This window comes from Callorhinus ursinus, unplaced genomic scaffold, assembly GCF_003265705.2.
Source record: "Callorhinus ursinus isolate GAN/ISIS: 27379988/994484 unplaced genomic scaffold, GSC_fseal_2.0 scaffold5, whole genome shotgun sequence".
Lineage (NCBI taxonomy): Eukaryota > Metazoa > Chordata > Mammalia > Carnivora > Otariidae > Callorhinus > Callorhinus ursinus.
Genome location: NW_027397067.1, coordinates 47,432,820 through 47,448,084, shown reverse-complemented (window position 1 = coordinate 47,448,084; position 15,265 = coordinate 47,432,820). Strand labels below are relative to the sequence as shown.

At 44.8% G+C, this 15,265-nt stretch overlaps 1 long non-coding RNA gene and 1 pseudogene across 1 annotated transcript in view; one reads left to right on the top strand and one right to left on the bottom strand.

Annotated features, from left to right (window-relative positions):
* LOC112822971 (small ribosomal subunit protein uS19 pseudogene) overlaps nucleotides 1-12,390 on the bottom strand; it is a 38,013-nt pseudogene extending 25,623 nt beyond the window's left edge.
* Nucleotides 1-15,014, top strand: part of LOC141372821 (uncharacterized) — a 68,992-nt gene extending 53,978 nt beyond the window's left edge. Inside the window, exon 3 of the long non-coding RNA XR_012378280.1 lies at nucleotides 14,491-15,014. This is a non-coding gene — a long non-coding RNA (uncharacterized lncRNA). The remainder of the gene's footprint in view (nucleotides 1-14,490) is intronic.
* Nucleotides 15,015-15,265: the final 251 nt, after the last annotated feature.

Here is a 15,265-nt window from a genome sequence, read left to right as displayed (position 1 = left end):
GATCTTCCTCTGGGGGGGGTGTTAAGCCTCTGCTCATTAATTCCAAATGTTCCAGACACAAATCTTTAAGGTGGGAACTCTGTGAACAATGAAATAGCCCCAGAAAAACTCTGCAGAAAACTTTACCTTAACTCATTAGTCAACTTTGTGAATTTTGAGGACTTAATGAGACATTTTAAATAAAGAAAGGGATTACTTAAAGGCTAAGGATATCTGGGACCAGCTTAAATTGGGCAATGAGAAACCTAAGTTGCCCTTTGAGGATATTATTCACCCTATAAAAACAAAGTGTATTTTTTCACAGTAAACATGTCAGAACGGCCGCCGTATAGACAAGTGTAAACTGGTTGCTGTCCAATCTGCCAATTTTCAGATAAAAGACTGGGATCTGATAAGTGACAGATTACAGATTACCATGAGAACATTTGCCCCAGGATTTTTTCTGGTTCATCATTTCAGCGCCGAACGTGTAAGTGTATCAGTAAAATTCAATACAACTGCTGTTCTCACAATGTATTTACAAGATTCATCTAAGAGGAGAAAAGGCTCCGTCTGATGGCCACCCCTGAACGTATTGTAATCCCACGAGCTGTGAACATAAATGAGCAGTCCTGGTGCTTGCTTGGAAGGACAGGGCAAGACCAGATCCCTGAACTAGAAGTAAAAATATTTTTGTTATATTTACGAGCAGATACCATCTCTTCTCCACCCACCAGTCAATACATCTATGAAAAGGAGGGAATTATCCTTGTGTCCCGCATTTTAACAAATTGCACACCACCTCACCATTTTTGCCCTATCATCCTACTGTCTGGAATGTTATTTACGGATTTCTTCCTTCCTTCTTTTTTTTTTTTTTTTAAGGTTTTATCTATTTATCTGTCAGAGAGAGAGAGAGCACAAGCAGGGGGAGCGGCAGGCAGAGGGAGAAGCAGGCTTCCAGCAGAGCAGAGAGCCCACTGTGGGACTCGATCCCAGGACCCTGGGATCATGACCTGAGCCGAAGGCAGCCGCTTAACCAACTGAGCCACCCAGGTGTCCCTGGATTTTTTTCTTTAAACCAACTCACTTTTTAAAAAAATCTAAATGAGCATATTTGTAATAAAATTGTTAATCTCTTTGCAGTCAGTTTTACCTGTGGAGTCATAGCTTTTGTGAGCTAATTATTTTTTTCTGATATCAATTGAAACAAATACGTAGCTATCACAAGAAAAAAGTGTTGGTCCATTTTAAAAAACAATAGGTAAAAACATCTTGTGTAACCACAAGTGGCTTGCAGACCACATCTTAGAGAATACTGCCCAGCTCTAAGGAGGATGCTAGGTGTGAGGGAAACTTTATGCAGTCTGCCCAGTTCATCCCTGGAAGAGGCCAGTGGGTTCCAATACTCTCATTAACTAGCCGATCAGGGGTTCATCACTCACCTCTTACAACTTCATTTCCTCTTCTAAGGAAGGTGGACTAAACAGGCTTTGAGTTGCTTTCCATCTCTAATCTGATTTTTCCATGATTCTGTTGCGGGGCCCAGCACCGCCGTAGGAGATGCTGTCAAGAGCAGGTGGCTATGAACAGAAGTCAGTTTCCTGGCAGCACTCCATAATGTGCTTAATCTTCCTGGGAATTTTGCAGAACTTTGCTTCTCTTTTCATCAGCAGTGGTTAGGGAATACTCCTCCCAGCCACTGGATGGGGAAAAAAAGCCCCCTTTCTCTAGTTTGGATGACTTGCAGTGGGGGTGGGGGGGTAGTGGTAGGCAAATGGGAAAGCAGTTTGGAAGGCCACTTTGAAAGGTTGTTGATTTAGCCCCTACTATCACCCCCTGACATGTCTAACACTCCCACTTCTCTGGAATGATCTTGGGGAAAAGGAGAACCTAATTTAATGACTCCACACCTAAAAGCACAGTGATGATAAATAATAAGAACAAAGATGCATGATTAATGAGTTATCAGTCTAATAAAATAACAGCAAGTTGGCTAACCTCACTGAGCTCGTTTTCTCTGTTGAAAAAGACAGAATTTGAAACTGACGATATGTGAAACTTCTGGGGGCTCTATAGTTCTTTGGATGTAGGACTTCAGCTTTTATTTATTTATTTTAAAGATTTTTATTTATTTACTTGAGAGAGTGTGAGTGGGGGAGGAGGGAGAGGGACAAGCAGACTCTGCGCTGAGCGGGGAGCCCATCCTGGGGCTCCATCCCAGGACCCTGAGATCATGACCCAAGCTGAAATCAAGAGTCAGTCACCTAACCGACTGCGCCACCCAGGCAACCCCAGCTTTTATTTTTTAAGCAAAAAATTGCTAGATTTTAAACTTGACAGAATCCCTTTAAAAAATCTGGCATCGGAAGACAAAAATGAATTACCTTTTTAGGATAACCATCTAGCAAACTTTGACAGGTGTAATTTCTGTAAGTTTTTGGAACTATAACGTGGTCTGTGGTACAACTGAATCTAAATGTCACATGTCCGTGTTCTTTATTATTTCATTCACTTATTCGATCATTCTTTCTTCACTCCTCTTAGTAGCACGTAGCAGAACATGGTGATTAGCAGGATAATTCGGGAAGCAAAATAACTTGAGATTGAATTTCATTTCCACTACACATTAGCTCTCTGACCTTGGGTAAGTGACTTAAGGGAATCTCCTTGGTTCCCTTATCTATAAAATGGGAATGACAAAATATTGATCATAATTATAGGATTATAGAGGATTAAAAGAGAAAGCAGGTGGAAAGTCAAGTGTCCGGTATATAGTAAGCACTCAGTAATGGCAGCTGTTACCATCCTCTCCATCACCATTGTTAGGGACTGAATTGTCCTCCCCCGTCACCCCCTGCAATTCACTGTTGAAGTCTCAAACCCCAGGACCTCAGAAGGTGACTGCACTTGGAGACAGGACCTTTAAAGAAGTAATTATGGTAAAACGATTCATATGGATGGGTCCTAATCCAATATGACTCGTGTCCTTATAAGATGGGATTAGAACAGGGCTCCTGGGTGCTACGGTTGGTTAAGTGTCGCACTCTTGATTTCAGCTCAGGTCCTGATCTCAGGGTTGTGAGATCAAGCCCCGTGTTAGGCCCCGCACTCAGGGTGGAATCTGATTGAGATTCTCTGCCCCTCCGCCCCCCACCCTGTGTGCATGCTCTCTCTCTCTCACTCTCTCCCTAAAATAAATAAATAAATCTAAAAAAAAAAAAAGAGGTTAGGACAGACATACACTAGGTAAGACCAGGTTGAAGGCACGGGGAGATGGTTATCTACAAGCCAAGGAGAGAGAGCATGAAATTAACCCTGCCTATACCTTGAGCTTGGACTTCTAGTCTCCAGAACTGTGAGGAAATAAATTTCTACTATGTAAGCTACCCCATCTATGGTATTTGTTACAGCAGCCCTAGCAGACTAATGATCATCACCATCACCACCATCCCCATGCACTGGGATTCAAAAATCATTATGCCACTAACTCCTTTTCAGTGATTTCACAATCTAATAGAGGGAGACAAGCACATAAGCAAATATACTTCATAATGCAGCCTGATAAGGAGAAAAATCCCGGTCTGTACCCATTAAAGCACAGAGAGTAATGCTTCTCAGTGTGGAGGGGGGAGAGGGTACTTAAGGAGAAGCAAAGGAGAAAAAGGGAAAAGTTTATAAAGGGCTGTAGGCTTGAAAAGACCAAGGAAGGTCACTTGGTAAGCGAGGGGCCACAGCACAGACAGTGGAATTCTTGTGCAGCAAGGTCGTTCTTCAGGATTTGTTATTTGGTTATCGTTTGTTCCCAAACATGGGACCTCACCTGTTTGTGGAGGAGAGAAAGTAAGTCCGAACCAAAACAAAGTGACATGTTATTCATCAGCAGGCTAACCTGGTGCCTGAACATTCAGTTTTGTGGTCCAGGTAAGTTAAGGATAGCCCAAAAAGAGATATTCCATTCTGGCCCACCAGAAGCATTCGGCATGCCAAGTGCTTTTTGTTTTGAAGCTAAGGTAACAGGACACCTCAGCTTTAGCTCAGAATGGTTAAGAGGACAATGAGAAGGGGGCACATTCAGAGGAGGTGGTTAAAATGCAATCCATTTGTTCTGTGTATACATACGTGGAGATTCGGAATCTATAAAAATATGATTACAAATATCTTCGCAGAAAGCCCTCATCCTAAGTTCAAATAAATTGTACCATTAAATGAACCAGAATAAGCAAGGTGGGGGAGGTAATATTATTCTCTACCTGTTTCATGGATTGTTGAGGATTGATGAACTAATGTCTGTAAAGCTCTCTGGCAATGCAGAAGAAAAGAACCAGAGAACTATTATCCCCTCCCCGATCCCTTGCAAAGCTGAAGGACCAAATACACAACAGTCTGTCTCTCTCCTTATTTTTTTTTTCAAAAATAACAAAAATGATTAAGGGACATTTTGTTAAAAGACGCACACACAAAATTTCCCATTTTATCGCTCCATAGTTCCTTCATCTTTATTCTGATCCATCCATTGGTTGTAATCATTCACGTATTTTGAATACTTACATATTTTGCATTAGCTTTCTTGTATTTACTTAACATATCATAATTTGTTCATGTTGCTACACAACCTTTATAGTATTATGTGGATGTATAGCATATATACCATAAAATCCACACATTTTAATGTATAATTCTAGGACTTTTAATAAATTTATACAGTTGAGCAACCATCGCTAAAATCCAGTTTTAGAACAATTCCATTACTCCCCAAATTCACTTGTGCCTGTTTGTAGTTCCTGCTTCCATTCCCTGCCCTAGGAAACCGCTGATCTGTTTTCTGTGTTAGAGATTTGTATTTCCTAGAAATTTTATGTAAATTTGCGTCTGGCTTATTTTACTTAGTAAAATGTTTTTGAGATCCATCCGCATTGTAGTATGTGTCAGTAGTCTGCTCCTGAATATTGTCCTATTGTATGGATATTTTCTTTATCCACTCACCAGATGATGGACACTTGGATTGGTCTCAGTTTTTGACTGTTACAAACACTGCTGCTGTGAACGTATGTCTTTGTGTGGACATATGTTTTCATTTTTCTTGGCCAGATAAGTACGAGTGGAATCGCTGAGTCATATGGTAGCTCTATTTAACTTTTTAAAGAAACAACCAAACTGTTGTAAAGTGGCTGCACCATTTTACATTCCCACCAGCCATGTATGAAGATTCCAATTTCTCCACACCTTTGCCGAAACTTATTATTGTCTCTCTCTCTCTCTCTCTTTTTTTTTTAAGTAGGCTCCGTGCCCAGTGTGGGGCTTGATCTCATGACCCCGAGATCAAGCATTGCATGCTCTACCAACCACGTGCTCCTATTGTCTCTCTTTTTCATTGTAGCCTTTAAAGTGGATGGGAAATGGTATTTCATTGGTTTCAATTTGCATTTCCTTAATAACTTATGTTGCGGAACATTTCTTCATGCGTATTAGCCTTTTATATGTCTTCTTTGGTGAAATGACTTCAAACCTTCTGCCCCTTTTTAAATTATGTTGTTTGTCTCCTTTTTACTGAGTTATAAATGGTTTTTTATATATTCTGGACTTATGTCCTTTGTCAGGTATACAATTTGCAAATATTTTCTCCCCATCTGGCTTTTCTTTTCATTTTCTTAGCGGTATTTTTTTGAAGAGAAAAACTTTTTCTTTCTGATGGAGTCTAACACCAGGGTTTTTTTTTTTTTTTTCTTTTACAGATTGTGCTTTTGGTATCATACCTCAGAAATCTTTGCCTAATCCAAGGTCACAAAGATTTTCTCCTCTCTTGTATCCTAAGGTTTTATAGTTTTAGTTCTTATATTTAGGCCTGTGATCAATTTTGACTTAATTTTTGTGTCTGATACAATGTAAGGTCTGTTTTGGGTTTTGCATGTGCCTCTCCAATTGTCCCACCACCACTTGTTGGCAAGACTATCCTTTCTCTGTTGAATTGCCTCTCCACCTTTGTCAAAAATCAGTTGACCATAAATATAATAGTGTATTTTTGGACGCTCAATTTTGATTCATTCATGTCCTTATGCTAATACCACGCTGTCTCGATTTCTGTAACCTTAGAGTAAATCTTGAAATAAGGTTGTGTAAATCCTCCAACTTTCTTTGTCTTTTTCAAAATTCTTTTTTTTTTCTTTTTCTTTTTCAAAATTCTTTTGGCTATTCTTTGTAACACTTTTTAATGCTTGCAGAATAGTCCATAAAATGGATGTTTCATAATAAGTGTACTTCATCATTTAACTGTTCCAGTTTTTTTTTTCTGTTGTTATTAACTTTGCAGAGAATACCCTTATGTTTATACGTCATTTCCTCTTGGCTGCATAGTTGTGTTTTCTATAAAGATTTTATTTATTTATCTATCTATCTATCTATCTATCTATCTATCTATCTATTTATTTATTTAAGAGAGCGCGCGTGCGTGCATGAACCGGGAGCGGGGGAGAATGAAAAGAAGAGGGAGAGAGAATCTCAAGCAGACTCTGCGCTGAGCGTGGAGCCCAACTTGAGGCTTGATCTCGTGACCCTGAGATCAGGACCCTGAGGTCACCACCTGAGCCAAAACCAAGAGTCGGCTGCTCAATCAGCTGAGCCACCGAGGCGCCCCTTGGTTGAATAGTTTCTTAAGGAGAGTTCTGGGAGGGGAATTGCTGGATCAAGGGCTATGAATGTGTGTACCCGCCTGTTTGGTATAAAAGGGACAGCCTTGACAGGTAGGGCAGTGGTTTTCACACTGAAGGGCTAACATTTCTTGAGCACTTGTGAGGTGCAGGCATCGCGCTAAATGCTTTATACCTATTATTTCACTGAATCTTCACAACTATTTGTTAAGTAGATGTGATTATCCCCACTTAACAGGAGGGGGAGATAAGTACTTTGACCCAGTTTAGCAGCAGATGGATGGGGGAGCCAGGACTGCAGCTCAGAAGGTCTCCCTGACTTAAGTGCTGAAATACCTCTGTTCACTCTTGTCAGTCGTTACCAGTCATTCACTGGAAGGATTGCTTGTGGGGGAGGCCTTCCCTCACGTTTCCCTGCTCTTCACCAGCTCTCCTCATCTTCTCTGAGAGTCTTTATCAACACCTTCTTCATAGGTCACAAGAGCTGCCTTGTGGACTGAGGTGGCCCATTTTACAGGCAGGAAAAACTATTAGGAGCTTAAAAAGACTGCCAAGAAATTAAAGATCAATCATGAGAGGAGAAAATGATTCTGATTCTAATTCATGTCTTGTAGGCTTCTGTGGTTTCTCATAAGTACTACTGGATGGAGGGAAAACTTTCTAATTTTATTTTATGTTGTTTTTTGAATGTGAAGTTTCATTGAAAGTCTTGCCAAAAGGCTCAGTGCCGGGCATTTGTACTCGCCATAGACATTCTTACTCTCCATCTTTTTCCACCTTCCCTTCCTATCCAAGAACTTTTAAGCCATTTATTTATTTATTTATTTATTTATTTATTTATTAAGATTTTATTTATTTATTTGATAGAGAGAGAGATAGCAAGAGCAGGAACACAAGCAGGGGGAGTGGGAGAGGGAGAAGCAAGCTCCCCGCTGAGCAGGGAGCCCGATGCGGGGCTCGATCCCAAGACCCTGGGATCATGACCTGAGCCGAAGGCAGACGCTTAACGACTGAGCCACCCAGGCGCCCCTCTGAAGCCTTTTAAACTGTGGACACAGCACCTCCCTCTCCCTTGGCCTGCAGTGTGGACTGAGAGGAAGACCTAGGGGCAGGTGATAGAGCGCACAACGGTAAAGCTGTCCGGCAGAACAAAGCGAGTGTTTGGGCTGGGGAGGAGATGCCAGCACCACTGCTCTCCTTGCTCGGAGGAGTGGCCATGAACAAAGCCGCTGGGGCCCTGCCTGGGAGCCTGCAGCTCCGAGTAATGGACACTCAGCTCTGCTGAGCACAGGTGGTGCACGCCAGGGGAGTCTGGGTGTCTGCTTTGTCCAGGCGGGAACTGGGCTGCCTGGCCCCGTCTCGGCCCAATCTTGCTCAAAAGCTGGCATTGATGAGGGTGGCGGGTCCTGTTTCATTCCAAGGCTGTGCCCTGGAACAGCACGAGGCTGAAAGTCACTCTTCCTTCCCTGGGGAGATGCTGAGAATGCACAAAGCTAAAGCCTCATGCCCCCCTTTCCAACCACCTGCAGGCCAAACTAACCCCACACTCCGGGCTATGGTTCAAATATTTCCTCTGCCCAAAATGACCTTTCCACCTCCCTATTGGCCATCCTTCCAAGTGCTGCTCAAATCCTATCTACACCACTGATTCCCCACGAATGCTGGCTAGGCACATGTCGCCATCTGGGAAATTGTCCTGGGTCTCCCTGGTATGAATCCTCTCCCCCTTCTCAGTACTGTCTTACCACTTCCACTCCGTTTCTGGTTTTTACATGGCTGGGCTGTCATTCTACTCTACCCTCGGAGCCTGAACTCTGGAGCTTCTCTGTCGCTCTTGATTCTGAGGTTCCGTCTTCTAGTCTCTGGTTCAGCAAGCTGATTCTGATCTCCTGGTTATTATTTAACCACAAGATTCTTTTGTTGCTGTTTTTCTCATCATGTCCCCTATAACCAGTGCTTCTTGGCATATACTTTGGGAAACGCTGCTACACTTGTAAGCCCAGCCTGGAGATGTGACTCAGATTTTGATTGCTCCCTTGACTCATGACTTGACTTTGGCCTTATTACCCCCAGGCAAACCCAAGCTATGACCATCCAGCCATCATACGTTTGCAAGAACTACCTTCCTTCCCTAAAGATATATTTTAGCTGTAAGTGGCTCTTGCTATAGATAAAATTACCTGAGAGTGGAGGAGTTGAACTTGTGATGATTAGTTGGGGCTGGTATGGGGAATGGACTCCTCTGATTTTCTGGGAAATGTGCTTCTTTCAGAGGGGATTGAGAGTGGCGATCGGGGTTCAGTTCAGCCGGTGCCCTATAACTCTGGAGGGAAAACACCGGGGCTGCAAAGTCATCACTTAACCGGCTCTTTGTCCAGTGTTACCTGAGGATGATGAGAAATCTTGGTCCCCTAATACTGCCCTATAACTGTTTTTATCATCACTGCTCTGGTTGATGTTCTTTTCCGGTGTAAAAATGCTGCTGGGATCAGTCAGCCGCCGGTCTACGTGCAGCTTCTGGGAGTCCCATACGTGTGCTCGGCACTGTCTGCAATGTGCCATACAAAGAAATAACAGAGATGGCCCTGCCCAGAAATAGACTGCTCTGGGGCTTTTTGCTCAAAGTGCAATGCCCCCCCTGGACTTCCCACTCTACACTCGTTCACAGGAAGCTGATTCCCTGCAGTCATGCTCATTGAGCTTGATTTTGTACCCCAGGCCCAGCTGATTGGACCTCAGGTGTCCAGTTGACCCACACAGAACGAGTCAGAGCCTACTCACAGTAAATGTCAGGGGGGGTTGGGAAGAAGGAAAGGAGAGACAGTGGAAGGCGCAGGGGAAATGAAAGCTTCTGCCCTTAACCCTCAAAGTGCAGAGCCACCAGGAGGCCAAGAGTGGCGTGAAGAGGGTCACCTGTGCCCCAGGTGATGGCAATGCCCAGGCAGCAATGCCCACTTTCTGAGGCGGAAGCTGTGCTCCACAGCAGGGGTTCCAGAATTCCTGTGGGAGCTGAGGGCTGGAATACGGTAGGAAGGCAGCTGCTAAGGGAGGGTTTTCTTGGGTATTGTATTTGCATAGTATATCCATTGTTTTCAGTTGGATTGTTTGTTTTGGGAGAGCTTGAGCAAGAGGAGCTTAATTCTCTCGACTACCTCTTGGCACCATTACAGGCTGTATCAATGAGCGATTGCCACATACTGTTGTGTAACAAAGCACCCCAAACCTCACAGCTTACAACAGCAAGGCTTTCTTCGCACGCTCTCAAGTCTGTGTGTCTCACAAGTCTGCGGGGATCGGCGGTGACTGCACCGAGCTCCAGCTCCAGCTCCAGCTGGCCTGGGCCTCTCCTGTGGATTGAGTTTAACAGTCTGTGTGTTTGCTCTGGGGTCCAAGCCAAAGGGGCAGCGGCTCCAAGGGCAAGCTCTCTTCATGGCCTGGCAGAGGAGCAGAAGGGCAATCCCAACTGCCTGGGCTTGCATTACTACTCTTAGCAGCCCACTGACCAAAACAAGTCACGCAGCTGACCCTGAAGTCAAGGGATAGGAAACTATACTTTTACCATGGAGGTGGAAGGGAAAGCGTGAATATTCTTCTTCTTCTTCTTCTTCTTCTTCTTCTTCTTCTTCTTCTTCTTCTTCTTCTTCGTCTTCTTCTTCTTCTTCTTCTTCTTCGTCTTCTTCTTCTTCTTCTTCATTTATGATTTATTTATTTACTTTAGAGGGAGGAGGGGAAGAGGGAGGGGGAAAGAGAGTCTTAAGCAGACTTTTTGCTGAATGCAGAGCCTGATACGGGGCTCAATCTCACAACCCTGAGATCATGACCTGAGACAAAACCAAGAGTCAGACACTCAAACCACCCAGGCACCCCCGAGGTGTGAATATTCTTAAACAATTAGCCATCTATCACCCTCATGTTCATGAACGTTTCTTCATCCCCCATAGGAGAGGTAGAAGGTCTCTTCTAGACAGTCACCTCTTAGTGCTTAGGCGGTGTGAGCTAATTCTTGCTGGGTGCCTTATCCCCCACCAGATGGCCTCCCCAACATTGTGATTTGAACAGAAGACTCCCGGAGGTCTGACACCACTGTCCCCACAAAGCAATGATTGCAATTGGTAGTTTTATAATTTGGATTTGTTTATGGTCTGTGCCCTCTCCTCCAGATGATAAACCTTACAAAGGCAAGAGCCTGTGTCTGTTTTACTCACCACTAGTGGCCCCAGCATCCGTCGCAAAATAGTCACTCAAAAAATACTTGTTGAAGAGATGAGTGAATAGGCCCCACAGCAATAGGTTTCAATATTGGAGCCCAGGTCTTCAGTGTTTCCCCAAATGCTGGCCACATGCCTCATTTTAACTTCTCCAAAAACTTCCTCCCTCCCCCACTCTTTTGCCAAATGAGCAGAAGTGGCTGGATTGCAAGCTGAGTGGTGACAGAGCCTCTCCATCACTGCCTGGGGTCCCTCCCACCTCCTGCAGTGACCTCTGTGAGTAGGTTATCTGCTTGGACAGGTCACCTCCGCCCTGATCTGGGTGCCCTCTGTGGGTCTCCTGGCCTGATGACGACCAAGGTGTCTTGATAGGCTGAACATTGCCTTCGTGGCTCAGAGCTGTCCGGGTGCAAACATGCTGGGTTCCACTGATTTCCTTCTCTCCCTCCGTCTCCTCTTTCCTCAAGTGCAGTAGGATAATCTGAGGGTGGAGGATTTGGGGAGAAGATTCCTTCCTGGTGACCATGGAAATCAAGCCCTAATAAGCCCAAGGCACAGCTCTCTCTAGATTCAGGGCTTGCCTAACAGGACCTGAGACAAATAGCAAATGCAAAAGCAAAGTACATGCTGGACTTTTCCAAGGGCTTTAGAGAGACAGATTTGGGTTCCAACCTAATCTCTACCGCTTTACTGAGCATGTGACTGAGGACAGGTTTTGAAGCTTCTCAGTTCCCTCATTTGTAAGGGCTGAATGGTACTGCCCCACAGGGCACGTGGGAAGATTCAGTGAGAGAGTCTATTGCAAGTGCCCAACACAGTGCCTGCCCAACACCGAGTGCTCCAAACAACGTGTCCTTCCTCATCTCCACCTCAAATGCTTATTCATTTGTCTATTTTTCCCTCTGATTTTGCAGTAAAGGCAGGTTAGAATAAATATCACATCAACCTTGAAGAAACCAGGTTAACCAGTAAAGTCTGAATTTGGGAAGAAAGAACAATCCCAGACCTTTTTTTTGCTCCTAACCTCCTCAAACTATGTGTCTGATAAAGCCTACGATGTATAAACTTAAATATTTAGAATATTTTCTCACCTTTTGGAAAACTTTCATGTATATTCAAGATTTGAAATTCATAATAAGCAAAACTAGGAAACATTTAAGTTGCTACAGGATGTTGGGTATATCAAGGATGTATTGATAGAGATTCTGGGTATCTGAAGCAGGGATAGTAGAGTAAATCCCAAAGTCCTAACATAGCACCAATGATACCATATCACCATGTTGTACTTCAAAATGGAGTGTGCGGGGGGTGTTTCCCACACTGACATACTTCTGGAATGTTCAGTAAAGTTTAGCTTGCCAGCTTACAGTCACTTCAGAGAACGGTCTCTCCCTCTCTTCCAGCTGGCGGGGTCCTAGGAAGTGTTCTCAAGTTCAGCTCCAGCCTTGACCCCTCCCTGGACCTCCCAGCCTATGATGGGCTTACCTGCTGTGCCTCCCAGCTTGGATGTCCCATAAACCCTTAACACCCAACACCTCTGAAGCAAGAGTTACCATCTCCCCCAGTCCTGCCTGTCTCCTTATTTTCCTCCATCTCAGCTGTGGGCTTCATCATCCACCCAGTCACACAGGCCAGGAACCACAAGCCACCCACTCTGTCCCTCCTTTCCTGCACTCAACCAATCTCCAAGTTTGTTCATGGTCAGCAAGCATGCGTGGTCATCAGCTGGGCCAGGCAGCACCTCAGACACCAGGAGCCCAGACGCGAACGAGACAGGCCCTTCAGCTCCTGGAGCTGTACCTCCCACACATTCCTTGCCTTTGTTCTGTCCATCCTGCCCTTGCCACCTCTGCCCAGGCTGAGACCTATTCCACACCCAGGCTGTGGCTCCACCTTCCCGACCTCCCTGTCATGGACCCCACCCTCTGAAGTCACTCTCACCTCCTGACCAGTTTTCATTCCAAAATGTGGATCTGTGTCGCTCCCTTGCTAAACTCCTCTCCCATCCCCTTGACCCTAGTTCACAGACATCTGGGTTCTATAGGGCAGTTGAAAAGAAAGTAAAGCAAAGTAAAATAAAATAAATAGTAAAACATAATAGTGGAGAGCCGTGTAGAGCTGCCAGCTTGTTCTTTCATCAAGCAAGTCATTTGAAACAATGACCATTTAATGATCCCTACTTTTTCATGAAAGAAAGGTCATCATAACCAAACAGTAAGAAAATATATATATAACTTAAGAAAAAAAAAGGTCTTTAAATGACACAGATGTCCACATTTTTCTCATTTCAGCAAAGCCTGTGGCAACTCCATCATGAAAGACCATTTGGGAACCAGGGCCCGTGAATGAATAACCAACCTCCCCAAGACACTCAGCCTTGGGCCCTGGCCTCCGCCCAGCTGCCCCCTACCCTGGCCTGGACTCAGCCCACAGACTGTGCTGATGCTTGGCCACCACCTTTGTTCTTGCTCCTCCATTTTGCCCAGAACCCTCCTGCCACCTGTCTCTGCCGGGCTCCCCTTACAGCTGGCAACCCACCCGAGGCCTGATCTCACCCAGGAAGCCCTCGTGGGGGAGGTTCCCCTCACCCCCAAGTGTGGGGTGTCTAGTTATCCCCATCAACTAGACTTTCAAGGTGTCTCTGCCTTCACAGCTGAGTCCGCCCTCCCATGTCTGGCCCGCATGTGCGCCTTGTCGCCCGGCAAGTCAAGCCCCCGCCTCACGGTTTCTGAGCTGACTTGGGGGCTGCAGGTCCCACAGTCAGTTTGCGCCCAGGTTCTTGCTGCCTCCTGGGTCCTCAGAGCAGCACCGCCCTCCTCTTCCCTCAAGTAACACCGCTGTAGCCAACTTTTCCTGCAGGTTTGGGGGGAAAGGATTAGATGGCAGCCAAGCATAATATTGGCGGCAGCTTAAAAGCAAGTGTTCAACAGCAGTGTCCTAAAATTCTCCCAACCATTCCCTGTCCTCAGAGAGCCCCCGTAGATGTCTGGCCTGTCATGCGGTGTATCTCAGCCCGAAGCCCATCCACACGTGCCCGTCTCCCTTCCATTCACCAGCCCTAACTCCTGTCAGTTCCCTGGGTGCAAAGGTTTGGGGCTCCCCTCCCAAGGTCTGGGTCTACTTTTGAATATCCAGAACTCACAAATGAGTGGAAAAAGTGCTGTCTCCGGGCACCTGGGTGGCTCAGTCAGTGAAGCATCTGCCTTCAGCTCAAGTCATGATCCCAGAGTCCTGGGATCTAGTCCCGAGTCAGGCTCCCTGCTCAGCGGGGAGTCTGCTTCTCCCTCTCCTTCTGCCCCTCCCCCCGGCTAGTGCACTCTTCCTTTCTCTCTCTCTCCCTCTCTCTCAAATAAATAAATAAATAAATAATCTTTAAAAACGTGCTATCTCCCACAGGTCGGTCCCCGTTAGCACCATCCGTCAGCAGCAAGAGCTCTGAAATCAGTTTTGCGAATACACAGGCAGAGAGGTAGCTCCCTCAGACACCAGGCTCCATCAGTGGGAAGGGAGCCATCCAGAAAGCAGTGGGGTTTGGTCGGCGGGGCTTGGTTTGTTTGTTTGAGTTAGTGATTATTTTCTTAGAGATTTGTCAACACAACTTCTCTGGTAGGCTGAAGCTTCTGGGGACAGGGACTGACTTATCTTTATCTCCCCAGGATGAAGCACTCAGTACATGTTTGCTGAACGAATTAAAGAGCTCATGAGTGGAACCAGTGAGCATGCAAGAAATATTTGTTGACTAAAACACTAATTCAACAGGATACATGCACCCTTATGCTTATAACAGCATTATTTACAGTAACCAAATTATGGAAGCCGCCCAAGTGTCCATCAATGGATGAAGATGAATGGATAAAGAAGATGTGGTATGTATTGGAATGGAATGGAATATTCTTTAGCCATAAAAAAAGAATGAAATCTTGCCATTTCCAATGACATGGATGGAGCTAGAGAGTATAATGCTAAGTGAAATAGGTCAGTCAGAGAAAGACAAATACTATAAGATTTCACTCATATGTGCAAGTTAAGACACGAAACAAATGAGCAAAGGGAAAAAAACAGAGACAGAGAGAGAGACAAACTAAGAAACAGACTCTTAACTATAGAGAACAAGCTAATGGTTTCCAGAGGGGAGGTGGGTGGGAAGATGGGGGAAGTAAGGGGTGGGGATTAAAGAGTACACTTCTCATGATGAGCACAGAGTATGTATAGAATTGTTGAATCGCTATATTGTACACCTGAAACTAATATAACACTGTATGTTAACAATACTGGAATTAAAATGAAAACTTAATTTGAAAAAAGAAAGACTTACTGAATAATAGATTGAGTCCACGGATTGATGAATGCTTTCTGAACTGCTGTATCTTACTCCACTTTCTTCTTAGCAGGCTCATTTCTGTCTGTTTGGGACTCAGGCCATTAACCTGA